The sequence below is a fragment of the Thermobia domestica genome, chromosome 3 (genome assembly GCF_964235325.1).
Source record: "Thermobia domestica chromosome 3, izTheDome1.hap1.1, whole genome shotgun sequence".
Lineage (NCBI taxonomy): Eukaryota > Metazoa > Arthropoda > Insecta > Zygentoma > Lepismatidae > Thermobia > Thermobia domestica.
Window position 1 is genome coordinate 77,164,230 of NC_137456.1, and position 20,775 is coordinate 77,185,004.

The 20,775-nt window shown below is 35.6% G+C and overlaps 1 protein-coding gene across 3 annotated transcripts in view; it reads right to left on the bottom strand.

The window, feature by feature from the left end:
* Positions 1 to 20,775, bottom strand: part of Pkc53E (Protein C kinase 53E) — a 1,159,983-nt gene that overhangs the window by 385,355 nt on the left and 753,853 nt on the right. The window lies entirely within an intron of this gene.

Below are 20,775 nucleotides of genomic sequence, written 5' to 3' on the forward strand. Positions count from 1 at the left end.
AAGCCCTGCGAGAGATCCAATGAGGTTAGTGAATGCGGACACGAGCTTTGTTGAGGACAGTGACCACAAAACTCTGCGCGAGCCCCAATAAGAATGGTAAATGCGAACACGAGCTCCATCGAAGATAGTGACCTCAAAGTCCTTGGCGAATGCAAGCCTCAATGAGCTTTGTGTATGCGAACACGAGCCCTATTGAAGAAAGCGAGCCCAAGACCTTAGCGTATACATACCCCAATTCAAATAGTGAATGCGAAGACGAGGCCCATTAAGGATGGTGAGCCCAAAGCAATTAGCAAGTGAGAGCCCCAATGAAATTAATGAATGCGAACATGAGCCCCATTGAGGATAGTGAGACGAAGCCCTTAGCAAGCGCTAACCCCAATGAGGTATGTGAATGCGAACACGAGCCCCATAGAGGGCAGTGAGCCCAACCCCTTAGCGAGGGTGCACTTCAATTCAATTAGTGAATGCGAACACGAGCTCCATCAAGGACATTGATCCCAAAGTCAATAGCGAGTGTGAGCCCCAACGAGGTAAAGAGGTGCGAGCCTAATTAGGTACAGCAATCCAGACAGAGTTCCATTGAATGTGAGTCTAATATAGCTTTGGGCATTATTCAGATAAATGAAAGCGAGCCACTTTGAGGATAGTAAACATGTGAGCCTAATACTAAAATGGTTATACGCGGTCATGATGGAGAAAAGGCATAACTTTATTCCATATATAATAACTTGTCTTTTTAGAAAGGACAGCATACTGCTGGGAAGGAACTTGAAAGTTCGAGACGGGAACAAAAAGCCTCGCTGCTGACATTTTCATAAAACATCATAATCAATCAATCAAACTAACTAACTTAAAGAAAATGCCGAACAAGGAATATTAACAACGGAATACCTGGATATCAAAATCGGACAATCACATCAATAGGCCAGTCACCATAACTACAAATAATGTTGCAGTCGATTTAGATCGTCCACTTATCTTCGGTGTGGAAGGCAAGAAGCTATGTTTAACACATAATGATTCACTGTGCAAATTATCCTGCGCAATGCTGCAACCCAAATAAAAACTATATCCAGTTGGTTGCATAGCAACAAGGCGTTGTTTGGTTTAAATTTTTATTTAAGAAACCCACAATCCAAGTTGATTTGCTAAAAGCATAAATACACGTATGTTGAATGTTTAGTTTATCCACACATAAAACAAAACATGTTAGTTAGTTTGGTGTGTATTTAGTTGTTTTAGTACGACATTCACAAGCAAAGTGATACCAAGAACAGCATAGATTAAAAAAAATACAAATAGAAGAGACAGTTAATATATTTTAAACAAACAATTTAATTGCGATTAAAAGATAATAAAGCTATACCAAATGTTAATTTGTTATTAGCATTATATTCAGTAATAAAAGCAAATGACGTAACAATTCTAAGTAGATGCAGTACATCGCGTAAGTTTTTATCAGCCAGACAATAAACACAGAAAATGAGTAATGTGGAATATGAATAGAAAATTAATGAAAATGATACAGTGTAATGAATCAAAACTAACTAACTATTACAGGTTATTATTATTATTATTATTATTATTATTGGAAGGAAAGTTGTAGTCAGGGTTTCCTGACAGAAATACAGTGTAGATGTCAGTCGAAACTATGCTGAAGTGTCAGATCAATGGAATGTATACTTCAAAGAAATTATAAGAGTCTGTTGGGATGAATGATGAACAGACATAAGGAATAGGGCTCTGAAGAGAATGTTCCGGATTATTTTTCGGCTTTAATGGGATTTCGTAGATTAAAAAAAAAAAAAAGATATCTCGAATAAAGATTACACTACCCTAATCAGATCTTAGTTTTGTTTGAGAATAAGGCATACTTTTAGTTTTCCATAACTTTTTAATATTTCTTTATGGTTTCTTTTGATTGACTTACCTTATATGAGCCAAATTAATTAGAGGCCTGAACCACAGCCGGTTCATCCGATGTATTTCATTAGTCCAGAAATAAGCGCAGGAATAGACAGAAAATTAGTGAAAGCTTTTCAGTTTACGCTACTAAGATCAGCAAAAGTAAAGAACGAAATCGTGGCAAATAAGATAATATATAAGAGCTTAGAAACGTTCCAGTTTGAGACAAAAATGAGATGATTTTGACACTCATACTAGAAGAATTCGGGAAACTGCGAAATGTAAACAATGGAAAACAGTAGCAAAACTCCTTGTAATTGCGGAAATGTAGACGATATGGTGGATATTAAACTAACACAAACTTTCTGGGGGGCTGGAAACAAATGCCCATTCGAATTTTTAGATTCAATACAGGATTTTGCGAAGCAGAAAAAACGGAGAAGGATATATTAGAGCAAGTTCTTCCGAAAGTTCTGCCTGAAAAAAACAATGTTTTTTCTTTTCAAATTCCGCAGGTCATTTAAAAACTACGGATCATTTAAGTATAGTTTCTTCCAAGAACATTTTAGTTTTGATTATAACTCGAATTTGAGACCATAATTGCGGCTATATTACAATTCTGAATTCTGAAGAATAGTTGATCAAATTTATAAGTATGGCAACCCTGTTTTCGAAACTTAAAGATCTACCGACAGGGAAAGAACAGATCTCGAAAAGATGTCTTCCTGTTCTGCTAATTCCGGTTGTGCCTAATGACCCTCCAGCACTTTGTAACGCATTTTTTTTATCTAATCTTATCTTTGGACAGAACAGGAATTCCTGTTGTGCCTAATTTCTGTTCTATCTAATTAACGCAAAAAGGGATATTTAGATTTGAGGGAAATTTAATACTAACTATTTTCCCGACAATTCCAGTTGCTTTTAGGACCTCTTGGTTTTCGTATATCGTTTCAGCTTCTTTGAAATTAAATTAGCAATCATAGACCACCATACTACTACTACGCGTATACATATCTACGCAATATCTTTTGGCCGTCTACAACTTCACCGAGGAGATCTGGACCTGGTCAGCGATCGTGCAGCTAACTGAACAGTAATATACAGGGTGCGGCACGTAAAACCGGCCCGTCGTAATATTCTGGTATATTGTGTTTTTGGCAACACTTAAATAATCTACCTTCCTACCAAGAGATGGCGTGTCGAGGTCGGGTCGACTTACGTGACCTGCAGCAGTCACGTGCAGCCGCAGCCAGTGAAACTTATCGAAACCAGTTGAGAAAAAGGCCTCGTTGTGTTAAGCCGGGTGAGTGTCAGTGTGTGATAATGCCGTATTCGATACCCGAGCGTTTTGCCATTGTTGAAGTGTTCATTCTCACTGGATCTTTTGTGAAAACAAAGAATTTGTTTCGGGAGAAATTTCCAGGACGTTCTGTGCCAGCAAAAAGCACCATTCAGGAATTGATTGAAAAATGACAGCGTACAGGATCGGTTCAAAATGCTCCCAGGAACAGACGACCATCTGTCTGCACACCTGAATTAAAGATGCAGGTGGAGGAGATAATGACAAGAAGTCCTCGAAAGTCAACCAGGAGATTGAGTCAACAGGTTCATGCGAGTGAGAGAAGTTGCAGACGTGTTTTAAGGGGACTGAAGTTAAAACCGTACCGGATAAGTGTTGTGCAAGAACTGAAGGAGCCTCACCTGCAGAAGAGGGTGCATTTCTGTTCATGGCTGTTGAGCAATGTTGCCAGTGGTTTCTTGGATGCACTAATGCTCATCATAAGTGACGAGGCGTGGTTCCACCTGTCTGGGTACGTAAATTCCCAAAACAACCGGTATTTGTCGACAGAAAATCCACACGCAATCCACCAGGTACCCTTGCATGATGAGAAGATTGGTGTTTGGTGTGCCATTTCCGCCACACGCGTTATTGGGCCCATATTCTTTGAGACGACAGTGAACAGTGACGTGTATATGGGAATCCTGGAGGAGTTTTATACACACTTGACCGAAGAGGAGCGTCAGTTATGTTACTTTCAGCAGGACGGTGCAACATGCCACACATCAGCTGCATCATTGTCCCTTGTGCATGAGATGTTTACACCAGAGAGGACAATCAGCAAAGGCTTGTGGCCTCCTCGGTCACCAGACTTGTCCACGTGTGACTTTTACTTATGGGGACTGTTAAAGAGAAGAGTATACGAAACAAATCCACACACAATTGAAGAACTCAAACCAGGATCCAGGATGTCACCAATAGCATTACAACACAAGAACTGACAAGGGTATATATGAATCTCCTCAATCGTGCTCACATGTGTGTTGAAGTGGGCGGAGGACACTTTCAGCACCTGCTGTGAAGGTGAGTAGTCATATTCAATACATTACATTTCATTTATGTGTTGTAGTTAATCATATTCAATACATTACATTTCATTTTATGTGTTCACTTTACGGGCCGGTTTTACGTGCCGCACCCTGTAGTTAAAGGCATATAACTCCCCTGCGAAAATGTGGATTCTTATGACATGGAAAATTCTTTAAAATAATAATAGGATTTTTTAAAAGTGACTTTTGATAAGATAATTCAGTCATTATTTCCTCGTACAGAAGCTGAAATATTAAGAATTATAGTAACATAAATATGTATATTGAACAATACGACCTAACAGATTAGGTTGCATATTATATGAGCAATTACGGACAACCATTCTTTTACTTAAACACAAACGAACTATTTGCTGAGCAAAGCAATATATTCACATAATAAAGTACATACATGTTACAGTTTCGCCAACTAACACTTTGGCGAAACTGTAACACGTATGTACTTTATTATGTGAATATATTGTTTTGCTTAGCAAATAGTTCGTTTGTGTTTAAGTATATACAAAGCAAAGCTTCTATTTATGGAAAATATTACCTTCTTTTACTGTATGGTTAAATTACCGATCTCTGTCGGTAGCCTAAATAACAATTATTACTATAGGTATAGTAAGGTGCTGTATATAAAAACTCTTCAGTTGTGTGGAATTTAATATGTAGTATTTTACCAATGGTAAAAAGAATTATCCATCTGAAAAATGTAAACAAATGCTTGTTTGTGGTTGGTCAAAATTAGAAACTAATGTTTATCCCTGATTGGTGGAACGCCTGTTCACGATGTTTAAGTTTTTAACCTTAGACATTTACCGGACAGTGTGTAACAAAGAAGATAGGAAAGCGAGTGAAGAATTTTTCACTTCATCATTAGCTTGGGTAGGAGGAGGAAAAACTCCGGAAACATATGAAGTCCAGGGAAACCCCCTTCATCGGTCATGCACATGCTTAAGTTATTTACGCGGTAAACAACACAAAGAAGGGCGTGGGAAAAACCATGTAAAAAGCATACTATACTGTCTGTAATATTTCTAACTTAAAAAGCTGGGTGAGAGTTTAATTTGTTATATGTTCGTAGTGTGGTAGGAAAGTTTGGTTAGTGGGATATAGTATGGTAATCTCGGTCAGTTTCTTCTTCTGCTGGTCGTCGTCTTTTTTCGGGTTTTGGTTTCTCACCTGTGAGGTTTCTTCCTGTGTAAGTCCAGCTCGCTGGCTCTGAACAGAGCCAGTTTCTTCTTCTCCTTCGGAGCTTTCGACGTCTTCTTGGTTGCCGAACGTCGTGCTTAGACCAAACTGTTTCTCCTGAAGATATGTAGAAATATTTCCCGAGCTGCTTGAGTCGGGAAAGCTATCATGTATATTTGTTTTCTGAGATGTATAAGTTCCATCTCCTTACCCACTCTACATCTAGAGCCGACACGATACGTCACTACAGGTAGCGGTTGCAGTTCACTCGGCTCGGTTTCTGGGTCAGTTGCGAGGCATTTATCTGCTTCTGGATACTGTTGATCTTGACTTGTGACTTCCTTCTCCATGATAGGGTTCTTCTCCCTGCTTCTTCTTGGTTGGTTTCTTCTGTTTCGACATCTTGAACGGATTTCTGTCTTTCGTTGAGGGTTTGGTTCCAAAAACGGCCGAAGTACTAAAGTAGGGTTTTGGTCCTAAAAAGGACAGCGTTCTCTAATTTTCTGTGTTTTTGCCTTTACAGCACTCCAAGAGAAGTGTATTGCACCACATCAGTCGACTGTCAGCAAAACCGGTACAATCTATATCACCAGTGCGATTCTTGGTCCACAATAGGGGGACAGACCGACGCAATGTAATACTATTTTTCCCGGTTATTCTTGTGTGTGTAAGATACGTCGCTTTTGAAGTTCTCTTTATTATTAAGGAAACCTATCTCAAAAGACTGATTTTTTGTGTGTGTATGCTTTTGACAGCTTTTAACACCGCAAGGTTTACTAGTGTGACACATTCTCCTCATTCTGCTACTGCTGCTGCTGAAATTAAATTCGGCCGGTGATATCTTCTTTGCCACTAAAATCTTCTATCTGCTGCAGGTAATACGATTTTTTTTAGCTCTCGTCTGTACGTCTTGTCTATATGAAGTTTATTTCCTCAATCATGAACTCGCGGTTCAATAATGACATATTCATCTATTTGTATTTCTGTCTAATGTACTTAAAAAAAAAAAAAAACTGATTGGAGGAGAGGCAGCGCTTCCAGCCAATCACAGACCACCATTTGTTTACTTTTTCGGAAAGTAATCTTACCAATGGATAAAAGTGGAATTTCTACGACTCTCAGTTTAAAATGAAATTATGTTTTAAGCGTGAAGTCAGGGTGAAAGTTTAAAATGCAATCAAAGTTCTGAGGATGTACTATTTGAATATTAGTGTCGACAGTGTAAAGTCAGAATGGCAGTATTTTTGAATTGGAAATATGATGGAAAAATGTTATGTTATGAAGGGCATTTATACCGTATTAATAGATTTCCTATGTAGACGCTGTAGCTTACTGTTTAGGTTTATAACGATGAAGATTGTGTGTGGGTTTAGTATGTGCTTATAATAAGTATAATTTTTAAAGTTACGAAGTTTTGTTCTTTCAAATTGACAAGATATATATGTGACTTTAAGAAGTTAAAACTGTATTTCCTTTCCGATACTTTAATTTGTTATTCTAGAGCAAACTTTGTTCTTCTAAAGTTTCCTTTGTAAATATTTGGAAATATTTATCTCTAATAAATTGTGTAATCATTTTACTGAACGTAATTGTAGTGTTTTGCTTTTTACATTATATTGGACACTTTCACTACATTTGTTATACTAAAAATGATTTTTAGGGGTATTTGGTCACATGGAACAATTCGTTCCACTCGCGTGTTCAACCTAACTAACCCTCACTCGCACATTAAAATTTTATTTAAAGAATTCTGGAATGATATTTGAAAATGAAGGGGAAATAGGTACTAATAAATTTCCCTCAAATTTAAATATCCCTTTTGCGTGAATTAGGCAGAACATGAATTAGGCACAACAGGAATTTCTGTTCTGCCTAAAGATAAGATTAGATTAGATCAAAAATTTGTTACAAAGTGCTGGAGGGTCATTAGGCACAACAGGAATTAGGCAGAACAGGAAGGAACCCTCGAAAATCAGGAAAATCTTATCATAGATTTAGACAATTTTTCCGTGGAAAAGAATTTGATTCTCTTAAGCAGTTCCAGCAGGAATCGTCCAAGTTACAGTATTATCTGTTAGATGAATATGACTATGTGCAACAATCGAAAATGGGAATTTTAAATTATCCTCACTCTGTAGCGCCTATCACTACGAGAGAGTAATCGGAATCGTCAGACGCAGCACAGATAGCAATTTCTGCTTTGGATCCAGCCAAGTTCAATAGGTCTTTTAGGGAGAAAATACCACAGAAAAGTAGCGGAAAAGAAGAAAAAAGTGGATCCGACGTTCTTCCTGTCGAAAATTTGATTCTATGATTGCCCGGGTAAGAAGAAAAAAAAAACAGAATAAGGGAGAAATGTCTCAGCATCAGTGTTTGATAAGAATAATGTAAATAAGGAAAGAGCTTAACCTTATTTGTATGGATTCTTTTACAGAAATAAGCAGTTCATATATTTGGACAGTGACTCGGATGTCAGTTTATGTAATTTGAAGATTGTGAATAAATGGCGTAGAAAAGGTGTTTTTTATGAAAAGCGTGAATACGAAATTTCTCTAGTGTCACAGTAGTACTTTCACCTTTTTGTATTGTCACGGAAAATAAGACATACGTTTTACGTACTCTAAGCTGTTAGTACTCCACTTATTTGTGAAGATGATTTGATGCAAAATATTGGCATATCCTTACATCTTAAAGGGCGTTGGAAATTTGCAAACGAAAAATGTATCACTCCCTTCGTTGAGTCTAAGGGAACCAATGAAGTAAACAAAACAGCATATAATTCAACAAAGAGGAACAGTGGAAAAAGTTTTTAACAGTAAGAAAATTTAAAATAACAGCACAAACCTTCGTCGCGGTAAAACCTAAGAGAATAAGGCATACCAAAGCATAAGAGCTTTGACTAAGTATTAGCTATAACTTTTTATGCATTTCTACTGGTTTTGAGTGGTTTCTTGTGTAAGAGTAACAGGTGTCTCTGTACTAATTTTTACCCGCATATTGCCAGTATTTTGTTTCCTAGTTTTGCGATAAAACTAAGAAAATTATGCTGTTATGAATTAATCGAAGTACTCGTATATGGTAGTAGAAAAAATTACCATACAACTATTTTTTCTAACATACTGAAAATCTAATGCCTTTACCAATTTCCACCACTGTATCATAATCATTATTGGTATTCCGCCATTATTGACAAATCACTTCCATGCACCACGATCTTCAGTTAACTTCTTCGTCTTCACGTGCGAATTTTCTGTTTTAATACTGTCCATAAATTGTAAGCTCTTTTGTCCCTTGCCACTTTTCTTGCCACAATATTTTCTATCACACCTCTCATGATATAGTTCGTTCTCAGCTAATGTCCCCGTCAGTTTCTGTTTCTCTTTTCAATTACATCTAAAAATTCTTCCCACCATTATTCCTAACGCGTTCTCATTCGTTTTCCGTTCGATGCAACTAATTCTCTCCAGTCTTCTTCACACCCACATTTTGAAGACCTAGTCTTTTTTTTAAAATAAAACGTTTTTGCATAAGGTCCATGTTCCTGCTTTATACAGTACAATAATGTACTGAAGCATTTTATGAGTCTTTCAAAGCTCTTTTTCAAGGTTACACAAAATACATCAATAGATACATCAATAGCTACACGAGTAAACAATGCGAGTGAATGAGAAGGGAAGAAGAAAAGTAATGACAAGAGAAAAGCAAAAAATTGTTGAAAATGAAAACGAATGAAAGAATTGTGCGAGTAAAAGTGAGAGAAGAAAATAAGGAAATCACATAAAGTGCAACTAGAAAAGGAAAGACTGAGCAAACGATAAACAAAAGAATCGGGTAATTTAATTGAGAAAAGGAAATTAACGTAAGAAATTAAGTAAATAAGAGGAGACGAAATGGGTGAGTGACTTAGAGAAAATTCGAGAACAAGAGAAAGGTAATTGAGAGATGTGATCAGAACTGAAAAAGCATGAGAAAAAGAAAAATCAAGTAAATGACATGTACAAGGAAAGAGGAAAAAAGCAACTGCGAAGAAAGAAAAAAAAAGAAAACGGAAGGAAGTAGAGGGAATGTGAACAATTTTGAATATTAAATGTCGCCAACTTTAATATGCCCTGAAATTATCTACCTGTCTATTTTAATTTACATACTCTGTGACACGAAACGCTTTGATATAGGTATAGCAACAAGAGAAATATCTGCATTATTATAATAATAAATCTCTTTCAAGCAGATTGTCGTTGAGTGGCCTTTGAGAATAAAATCCTTACGATGAAAAGAAAATCTGAAAGAGAGACGCCTACTTCAACGTGTTTTTATTTTAAAAATATTACGTATATGAACCTATTGTATGTGAAAGGAAAGACTATAAAATGTTTCGCTCAAGGAGTTATTTTCCAATTTTACAGCTGGCTGCTATTATTTACGAATTCTTTAAGGAAAAGAACGGACTTATTGTTTTAGTCTTTTGTTTAGAGTTTCTTTAACCCTTGAAAGGCTTCAGTCTTTGCCAATCTTTAAAACAACATTAGCGAAAGGAGAAAAAAAAAAGATATGGGGAAAAATTATATTATAAACCTTTCATCTCATTAAAAAATAAAAGGTGCATTGAAAATGGCAAAATATTTCTTTATATTTATTTGTCTAAAATAAACCACGAGCTTGTTTAAGAAAAGAACTATTTTTTTTTTTTTAAATATTTATTTCTCTAAAACAAGTGTTTCGATTCGTAGTGTGAAATTATGGTAAACTTCCAACAAACTAAGAGAATTCAATACTCAAAGTTGAAGTAGTACGAGTGTAACCATTGTTGCAACAGAGCAGGGTTTCTAAACCTGGAGGTCGCAAGGGGGTTTCATGGGGGGTCGACAACATAAGCGGAATGTTGAATGAACTGACCAAATTTGTTTTAATCCATTCGCTAGAGAAGTTACTGCATGCACTACATACAAAAGAAAAAAAAATGGATTCTACTATTATAGAAATAGATGGATATCTTGAGATCTTCTCAATAGGTATATTAAAAATCCCACACAAGCTTATTACAAACAAGAGATTATAAGGGAGTCGCTGGCAAAAGGATGTATAAAATGGGGTCGTAATAGGAATTAGGTTGAGAACCACTGCAATACAGGAATAAGACTAAAGATACAACCTATTCCTCGAACATTGAACCCAAATTTAAAAAAAAAACATAACATTACTCGATACCTCTTACTGCTTTTCCTTTACGGAAATTAATATTGAAACAGGAAGTGCTAACATTACCACTTCCGGCTGCAATAAAAGAATCAAATTAGAGGTCAAGTATATTGTTGTGATACTGAATTCATATAGAAACGGTCATCTATTTCTATTTTATCCATTATGCGAAGAGTGGTGAAACCGGAACTCTTGTATTTAGACCACTTCCGGTTTAAATAAATAGATGAAAAGTATAGAAAGTAGATTCTTGGAACGCTGAATCTCAGTCACAAAATCGCTTTTCAATCTATTATTGCAGTTTTTTGCTCTATGGAAATAAGTAGGCACTATTCATAGAGGAAGTACAACTACATTTCAGCCACTTCCGGTTTCGGTAAAGTATTATGGGTGGTGATACGTGTTACAGAGACGCTGAATCGACTACAAAACAAGCACAACATTTTGCTATCTGTTACCATTCTTGTTCTATGGCGATAAACGTTGAAACCGGTAATGGTTTTTATCTACCACTTCCAATTTGAATATAGATTTAATGCATGAAATGTAACATATTAGGAGGTTAAATTGATTGTAAACAACCGCTTTTCGATACATCTTACAGTTTTTGCTTTATAGAAATCAATATTAAAACCGGAAGTACTTATAAATTTCAGTCATAGGTTGTCTTGGGAAGCTGAATCGGTTGCAAACAACCGCTTGTCGCTATCCGACATAGTTTTTGTTCTATTGCGATAAACGTTGAAACCGGAAAGGATTTATTTCATTTCTACCACTTCCGGCTTGAACGGAGAGTTAATGAGGAAAGTAAAACCTATTTTTGAGATGATGAGTTGATTACAAAAAACTGGTTTCTCGGTATCTCTTGCAGTTTTTGGTTCAATACGAGTCGGACGGACGGACGTAACTGTTCTATAAGATTCTCAATATTTATCCATAACAGAGTTTGGAAGTCTAATAAAACATGATCTTACTTAATGAAGAACTACAATGTTTTCTGGCATTTATTTCTCTAATATAATGCATGTCTTCACTTAATGAAGAACTTGTATTTACGTATTTCTTTAAAACAAGGATTTTAGGAATGATAAAAGAAAAAATGAAACAAAAGAGTGCGATCTTGGCCAAGAATTTTAGGAATTATCAAAAAAAAAAAAATGCATCGAAAGATTCCGATATTGGCCAATAATTAGTTTTTGATTCAGAGACTACAAAAATTTTGAACGGCCCCTAAATCGAGTTTTCGTATTTTCTACGGAATACGCAAATCATACTGACTAAAGTGATAGTTTGGGTTTCGTTACACTATATGTAGTTCTCCAGATATAAGCCAACAAGAAAAACTTTGGTTGAAATATATTAGATTTGTTGATCCAATAAGCAAATTTTTATCCAATAAGCTTACTTCATAAAGAATCATAGAATATGTAAGAACCAGGTTCTCTTCAGTAACCACAAGACTACTACTTTTGTTGATGTGGTGTACTGTCAGTTTTCGTTTTCTATCTTTTATATTTATTGTCCAAAGTTAACTCCTCTTTTAAGTTAATAGAGAATATGTGCTCAGTTGTAGAACGCTTACCTCTGATGCAAACAATTCGTGATTCGATCCCGGCAATGCTGTCTGTGGCGGTGTACGTGTTTATGGGTTCTGTCGGGGTTCCCTCAGGCTTTTCTCTTATTTCTGAATAATCTTACAAATTTTTTCATGATCATCCACTTGGACACTGTATGATTCCTTTAGGTTGAAGAAAATTATCACAGAATGTGAATCTTTATATACAAAGGCAACATTTCTTTAAATCCTAAATACATATTTAAAAGAAAATCATTTTAGAGTTTCGGAGAAATATTAATACCTCACATTGCATTTGGATGAAACAATTTTCGTTGTATTTGCAGCTCATAATTCAATATCACTTAAGGTATTATAGCTGATCACTAGAGACCGGATGTCAGGCAAAATGCCTATTTTTTAAATATTAAAGACATTATCAAAAATAACGTTTTAAAGTTTGCATGGGGGGGTTATAGTTTCAATTCAAGCCAATTTTATTTAGCCTATTTCACCCCTTCCTGTCTAAATAATTGTTTTAGTGTATAATGTTGCCTATTCTTTGCCCTTTCTTCAAAATAAGACTTTATTGGGAAAAAATATATAAGTTCAAGAAAGGATACTTCCTCTTCTAAGAAATATAAGTGCTGTTTGTAGTAATAAGATGTCGTAAAACTTTGGACTACTATGTGTACTGATTAAGTGCTGTAAAACTTTGGACTGATAAAGTGTATAAAATTTGGACTGTTATGTGTAGTGATAAAGTGCTATATGGACTGGTAATTCAATTTACCAAATATACATGTCAAGGCTACGTATTTATAAATACAGTAAAGAAGATATTAACAAACAGTTATGTTTGTATATTCTTTGAACATTATCTATGACTTGAATTTATTTTTCAATTGTATTGAGTATTTATCTTCATTATTTTGAGTTACATTTTAGTGCCTATTTTTTAGACTTTAGGTGCCTATTTGCCTACTATTTTCCAGCTTTTTAATGCCTAAGCATCCGGTCTCTACTGATCACAAATGTGTCATTCTGCATAGATAACACCATAATTATCTACGAGACCAGGATTGACGTGATCTTATATTATATATATATATAAAGTGTCGTGACAGTGATGTCTGTTTCTATCGGAAAAATCTGTATCTCGTCTCAGTTCTCGTCACAAAATATTTTTCGTTTCGCCCTGTGGGAAACCCTAACTTACGTAATACAATAAAGTATCTTATTTTTTTTTTTCAAATACGTATTCAGAAAAGACCAAAACTATTGCTACAGTAACAATTGTGAATACTATTGTGGTGTAGAACATGGTGAAAATTTGTTAAGAAGAAGAAAGAAAATATTATGAAGCATCTTTTACACGAAATAACAGCATTTGCTAATACTTACAAGCAGTCGTTCTTTCAGAAAAAATGTTCCGGGGGGCACACTTAGTATTACGGGGGGGGCATTGCTGGTATTATTCTATTTATTATTATATTATAGGCATATTATTTTGGTCTCCTCCGTGGAGGCACTCTCAGAGCTCCGGGGGGGGCACACTTAGTATTACGGGGGGGCATTGCTGGTATTATTCTATTTATTATTATATTATAGGCATATTATTTTGGTCTCCTCCGTGGAGGCACTCTCAGAGCTCCGGGGGGGGGGGCAGTGCTCGCCTTGGTTACGACACTTCACGCAAATTATAAACTAAATACTTAATTTTCACTCCTTCTCTATCCCTTAGTGGAAATTAGTGTTTCAAACAAAGATTAAACCCGGAACTACAAGTACATTACTGAAGTAAAGCGTGATTCTTTCTCTTGTATTTGCGTTCCGTAAGGAAAGCCTTTGCCTATGTAACAGCCATTATCGTGAATCAATCCCGACGCTTCCACACTAAAATTGCAATTTACACTTACTTACCATATATTTATTTGTTTATTTGTAATACATGTAGACGGTTTGTTGAATGTGACAAGAACGTTAATTATGTTTAAAGATGTTTCTTAAATAACCAATACTGCCATGTTCGTAATATAGATACAGGCCTTACAAATTATATTGATTTTGCTCTTAAGCTATACAATTTCAGGCGATACGAAACTATAGCAATCTTCCTTGTTGGTCTAGAGACTAGTGAACACGCTTTTGGTGTATGTGGTCCGAGATTTGATTCCCGGTGGAAAGCACTCAACTTTTTATGGTGGCTAGCAGGCACGTACCCAAGGGCCCAATTTTCTTCGAGACCAGAAATGAAAAAAAAAATTAAGGAAGGATGAAACAAAATGAAATGAGAAAAAGAAGGATCAGAGTTAAGAATAAAAAAAAATAAAAACTACAGGAAGCTTTTGGTTACTCATTCTTATGAGAAGATTTGTATTACTTGCAATACATGGTGGCGAGGTGAGCGAGATATCCTGTAAGAGTCAGGGAATTTGAAATTTCTAGAAAAGTTACAGAATTCTCAGAATTTCTGCTACTAGTCAGAGAGATTTCAAGCTTCCAAAAGCACAGTGCCGTTGAGTAACAGCGTGGACATTTTTTATCATAATTTTTTGTCATCGCATCCTTGCAGAATCAAACATGTTATTTCAAAAACAATTTTCTAGTGCTCCTTTAACCTGTCATTTGGAACCGACAGTAGTTGACGGAATAATAATAACAAAAATGTATATGGAAAAGGAGGAGTTCTTTAGCATTTGATTCAACAGAAAAAAGAACGCAGATATTGTAAAATATTTTACAAGGCATTATTGAGTATGTACTTTTTATAATAGTGAGTGTGTACTTTTCATAATAGTTGGGATCATAATGAAAGGAAAATTGTTATATTTGAATGAACAAAGAAAGGAACCTAAATATTGTAAAATCTTTTTCAATACTTTTTTTATTCTTTTATTACTCGAGATTTCTTCATAGTTTGGTATCCTCATTTTATTGTCCTAACAAACCAATATATGTTGATAGTAAAGTAGTTTACATTGATTAAACTTCTGAGCCTTCAGAATTTCATATCATGCCCCCTCCCCCCCTTCCCGTTACGAAATCCTGGCTAAACGAACCAATATACGTTCCAGTAAAATAGTTTAGAATGATCGAGCCCCTGGAGTGATGATCACAGTATTTCATGTCACGGACCCCCCCTCCCCTTCACGAAATCCTGGCTACGTGCCTGTGGCTATGATTCCACTAGGTTCATGCTTCGTATAGGCTCGGTGCTGACAAAAGGAACCCTAAAATTTCCACTAAGAACAAACAAACTTATTGGTTATCAGTGAATTTTAGGCAGAAAAATTTTTAATCTAACATTCGCTATAATTATACAACCTTTCTAGATCATTATATCAACTCATCAACTGACGTTATAACTGGGAAAGCCATAGCCTAGCCAGCAATGACCAATATAGGGCAGCTAGTCCCTTCCCGCTTTTGGTTTAAGAGAATATGAAAGACTGAAAAGGATAGATTGATTATGAGGAGTAGGGAAAGCTGTGTGCAAGAACGATTAATAAAGGCAACACTACCGATATTTACTTGTGCATATGATTAATCGTATATGTTACAAGACTCCCTGATATTTTGGAGAATTCACAACACCACTCCGTTAGAAATGAAATGAAATCTTTGAGTTTTACGTCCCAAGGTTATGTCGGTTAGGCTAAAGGAGACGGTGATGATGAGTAATGAATGAAAAGCATGGAATGAAGAAAGTGGGAGGAAACGGGAGAACCCCGAGAAAATTCACGCACACGGTGTTTGTCCACCACAAGGTTCACTTGGCGGGGGCTGGGATCGAACCCGGGACCTGAAGCACCAGAGGTGAACGCTCTACCACTGAGCCACCGCCCCCCCCCCTCCGTTAGAAGAGATGCCTCTGTTGAATGAGTTGAACGTATAAACGAAGTATGAAGTTTTTACTACGTTAGTATCTTGAACTTAAGTGGGTAAACTAGAAGAGGAAATATTGGTACAACATTTCCAAACAGTGACGTCAACCTGAAACGTTGTAAAATCCCATTTCGAGAGGCAAAAATTCCTATTTTGCTCTTGAATTTATCACGCTATACTAATAAAACACATTTTCTAAACTTAGAAAACATGAATAGTGAATTTCAGTGTGTATGTCATTTTCTTCAATATACACATGTGTATGAGTGAATTATTCAAAATTCCGCTCGTGTACGCGTATCAAACAGTTTATGAACACATTTTCCTTAATTGAAAGAGAGAATTAAAAATGCTGATGAAAATAAGAATGATGAGTTTAGTATTTACATAACGCTTTTGTGCCATAATTGTCTACTACTTCATTCTTCAGTCATTTCGTATGGAACGATTTCAAAGTTGTACGTTTCTCGTTTTATTTTCTTCCTTTAATTCTATTTTTCTTTCATTTCTCTCCTTTTTTTAAATACCAGAGAACAATTAACGTTCCTTGACACTTGTTTTGGAGATTCACAAGTCACTGCATAAATCACTTTTAATACTTAACATGCATTTTATAATGACAAAATTTGAGAATTAGCATTAATTTCAAGCTTATCGTAGACTCATTTCTCTACTCCTTGCCCATAATCAGGACAGATATATGAAAAATCCCATAAATCCTGCCATTTTTTAAAAAACGAAAATTCTCCTTTTCCCCATTTCGAGGTTCTCAAAAAATCCTACAATATGGGATTTTTCCCACTGGTTGGCATCGCTGCTTCCAAATCTTAGTATATGATAACACGCTTTACTGATAAAAAAAAAGAAAAGAAAAAGAAAGAAAGAAAATGAAATCACAAATTGCAAATGGTGCAATAAGATATATATATTTAACGAAACACTCAATCCTGATGTGAGAGCTGGAGAGGCACGTGTGCCAGTGAATAATACAACCTATTGAGTTTTCATTGGGGTAACATATTGTTTGATTTTTTCGTTTTTCACAATCAAAGCGTTATTCAAGCTATTGTATTCTGGTTCTTCACTCTGGGATCACTACTGTTAATAAGTTTTCTCTAGGTTGGTCTGTCTTCCACTTACTCCCTATCCAATTTATTCTTCTTTCTGTCATCTTCGATCGCCTTCTCTCTCTCTCTCTTTCTTCTTAGGTATTAATCGTCCTAGTTTTCCTTCAATTTCAATCATACTAATTTCTTCCAATATGCTACTTATCTTGTCTCATACCATCGATAATAAAATATACAAGTTATGACTTTCCTCCTTTCTTTCATCAGATCTGCTACTTTTTCACTCTTCGACTTACTCTTTTAATTCCCCTTATCTGTTATATCAAGCATCCATCTTAGCATTCTTATTTCAGATGCTTTCATCCTAATCCAGTTTTTTGTATTCACGTTACTGTTCCATGCCAAGATGGGGGTTCTCTTATCGTGGGGGTCGCGAACGGGGTGAAGAAGATAAATATAATTAAGATTTAGATAGAGAAAAATATTTTTTAAAGATTATTTTAAAATTCTTATTTTGATAAACATATTGTTTTACTTCCATACTTATTTTTATTCCTATATAAGGTGTGCACATAGATGCTGTATACAACTATAAGCGATAAGCAGCAATAATCAAAAGCTAATTACAAATAATTTGTAATAAGCTTACTTACTTCAGATTTTTTTCCATCCTGTTAGCATAATTAACTAACTATCACCTATGGAACCCGGAGGTTCAATGCCGCATTCACAAAAACCCTCCATTGACTTCTGTCCTTAGTCAACTAGATTCAGTTTCTGCTTTGTTTTCCTATTTCTGCGAGATCCATCCTAAAATTGTCCACGCATCGGTGCCTAAGTCTTCCTAACGGACGTTTTCCGATTAGGTTTCCACTTAAAGACTCGGAAAGCGTTCCTATTTTCTTCCATTCTTGTTACATGTCCTGCCCACATGAGCTTTCTAGAATTATGACCCCTAACATTGTTTAGTAAACTGTATAAATTATGCAGTTCCTCATTATAAAGTTTCCGTCATTCTCCATTCCCGTTTCTCTTGGGTCCGAATATTCGTCTCAGTATTTTATTCTCAAATATTTTCAGTCTGTGTTCTCTTAAAGTAAGCGACCATATTTCGCTACCATACAGCACAACAGACATGATTATCGTTTTACATACCGCGACATAATTCGCGACGACGAACATTTTAAACTGAATTATAACACGAATTTCCTGCTTTCAGTCGACATTTAATTTCTTCATAGATTTGATTTTGGTTTGTTAATATTGATCCTAGATATTTGAAAGTATTCATTTTATCGAAAGTATTATTTGATACTTTGATGCATCCATAATTTGGGTTATTACGATCCCGGGGAACTTCCATGCCTTTATTTTTTTTCTGCATTTACTTCTAAACCTATGTACTGTACCTGCAAGCGTTTAATAAGGCTTCTGAATCTCTATTATCCTCCTATCCTGTTAGTATAAGCCAGTCATTTTTCAACTCGCCAATGTATGACGTAGAAGCTGGCTTTTACGGTCAGTCAGGAGACAAAGAGAGAGAGAGAGAGAGTAAAACGAGTGTTGGGAATGTTCGATTTGGTCATGAATCCACGAGTTGTGTTACCTACATAATCATGAACTGGTTTGGTTACACAACTGTCTTTTATCAACATTGGTTGCTGCTTTCTCCTTGCTCTCTCTCTCTCTGGTTTGCTGAGAACACGAGCAGCAAATTGTGACGTCACAGACCATCCAGTTGGGATCGAATAGTATAAACGATATAACATTACAGTAATAAGTCTCTACTTTTCATTCTATTTTTTGATACTCTAAAATGTCACGTTACTACGACATTAATCTATATCATTGTGTTTCCAAACAGGGAATTAAAGAGACTCTTAACTAATACCAAAATCATGTATATAAATATCGACTCTACAGACCTGCCAACTTAAGAAGCAAAAACTTTAAAGAATTTGCTTAATCAAGTTTGTAAATTGCATAGAAACCATTCCATTGAAAGGATCGGTAACAGTTTGCTATAACAACTTACAGGAAGGTGTCGTTTATATAAAAGAGCATCGTTCCTTATCCATTCGCCTTTGAGAACTTTAAAAGGATTTATACAGCAGCTTTCATACTAATGAAATCTCTCGAGAACATTTGCTCAATTGGTACATTTCACCTCCTTACTCCTAGAAAAATAAAAATCTTTATATCGCTTCCACAAGCAACTTAAAAGAGATAGAAATGTTAGCCAACGATTGGTTGTAGCCTAGGTAATTAATAAACGATATAGGTTAAGGATGTGGATATGGAGGATATACTGATTTAAATCATTCGGAAATACTTGCTAGGGAATATTAATTCTACCACTGAAAATAATCTCTTAGTGCTTATAATATTCAAGAAAGATAATTATTTGTTATAAACTGAAAATTGAAACTAATACTCTCATGATTAATTAATACTAAATAAATAAATAAATAAATAAATAAAATTAAATAAATAAATAGAAATATTCAATAAATAATCTACATAATTTATCACATTTTTCTCTTGAAAATGTCTTGCAATGCCCAAATTGTTTTTCAAAATTAGTGAGACAAATGCGTAAGATGCTAAAACATGGTTATTTAGACAAGTAGAATATAAATTGTGTACAATTTGAAGAGTCTCTTTTGTTGTGTTCTATTGATTTCCAACATAACTGCTTTTAAATCATTTTCGCAGCACTGGCACCTTCCTTAATTAGGTCTTTTGCTCATAGGCTTATAAAGTAGTTGTTGATTCCGGGAGTTTGTCGTTCTAGTTCCGTTCGGAAATAATGGAATTTTTATGTATCAATTCTTAATATGGATTTTATTTCAAGAAACGTAATGTATTGGGATTTCTCAGTAGCTGAAAGAGATGCCATATTACCAATTCATTTATTTAAACGGACAGATTTAATACTCAAAACCCTCTTTAATACTCAACTGTCATACAATTTCTACATTAAACACAGAAATATAATTTAGATTCTAATCTACTACTAAATTAAAAAAAAGAGAAAAACAAACAAACAAACAAAAGAATATTACATAAATCTTAATCTAATATAGTGTCAACGCCCTAGTCGTACCGGAATACAGCTTATGGTGAGATAAGTGGAGTCAAGCAGTGCCTGGTATATCAGATGAAAGATGGATGACCGTTCGTTTATTAATTTATACATATATCTGGGTATTACCGCCATCTGTGGCCTTAAGGTCGTAACGTATGAGAGAAGACGTCCCTCGGCGAGCACACTATCCGTGAGAAAAGAAGGAAAAATGGAAAGGGGGAAAGAATCGGCCTGGAACCTGTATGTTACGTACCATCCCGGAACTTGCCTAATGTGAATGAGAAAAACCCAGGAAAACACTCACTCAGAATGGCCGGTCTAAAACGACTTACCCTTTTGACCGAATCAAACCCGCGACCGCTCGCTACAAAGGAGAAAGCGTTTGCGACTACGCTACGAGGATCCACGGTGTGATCGTTCGTACTCACCAGATGGCGTAGATATTGCGGCATCCTCCCAGCATCGAGATAATTAGGGAGCTACTTGAAAAAAAAAATATATATATCGAA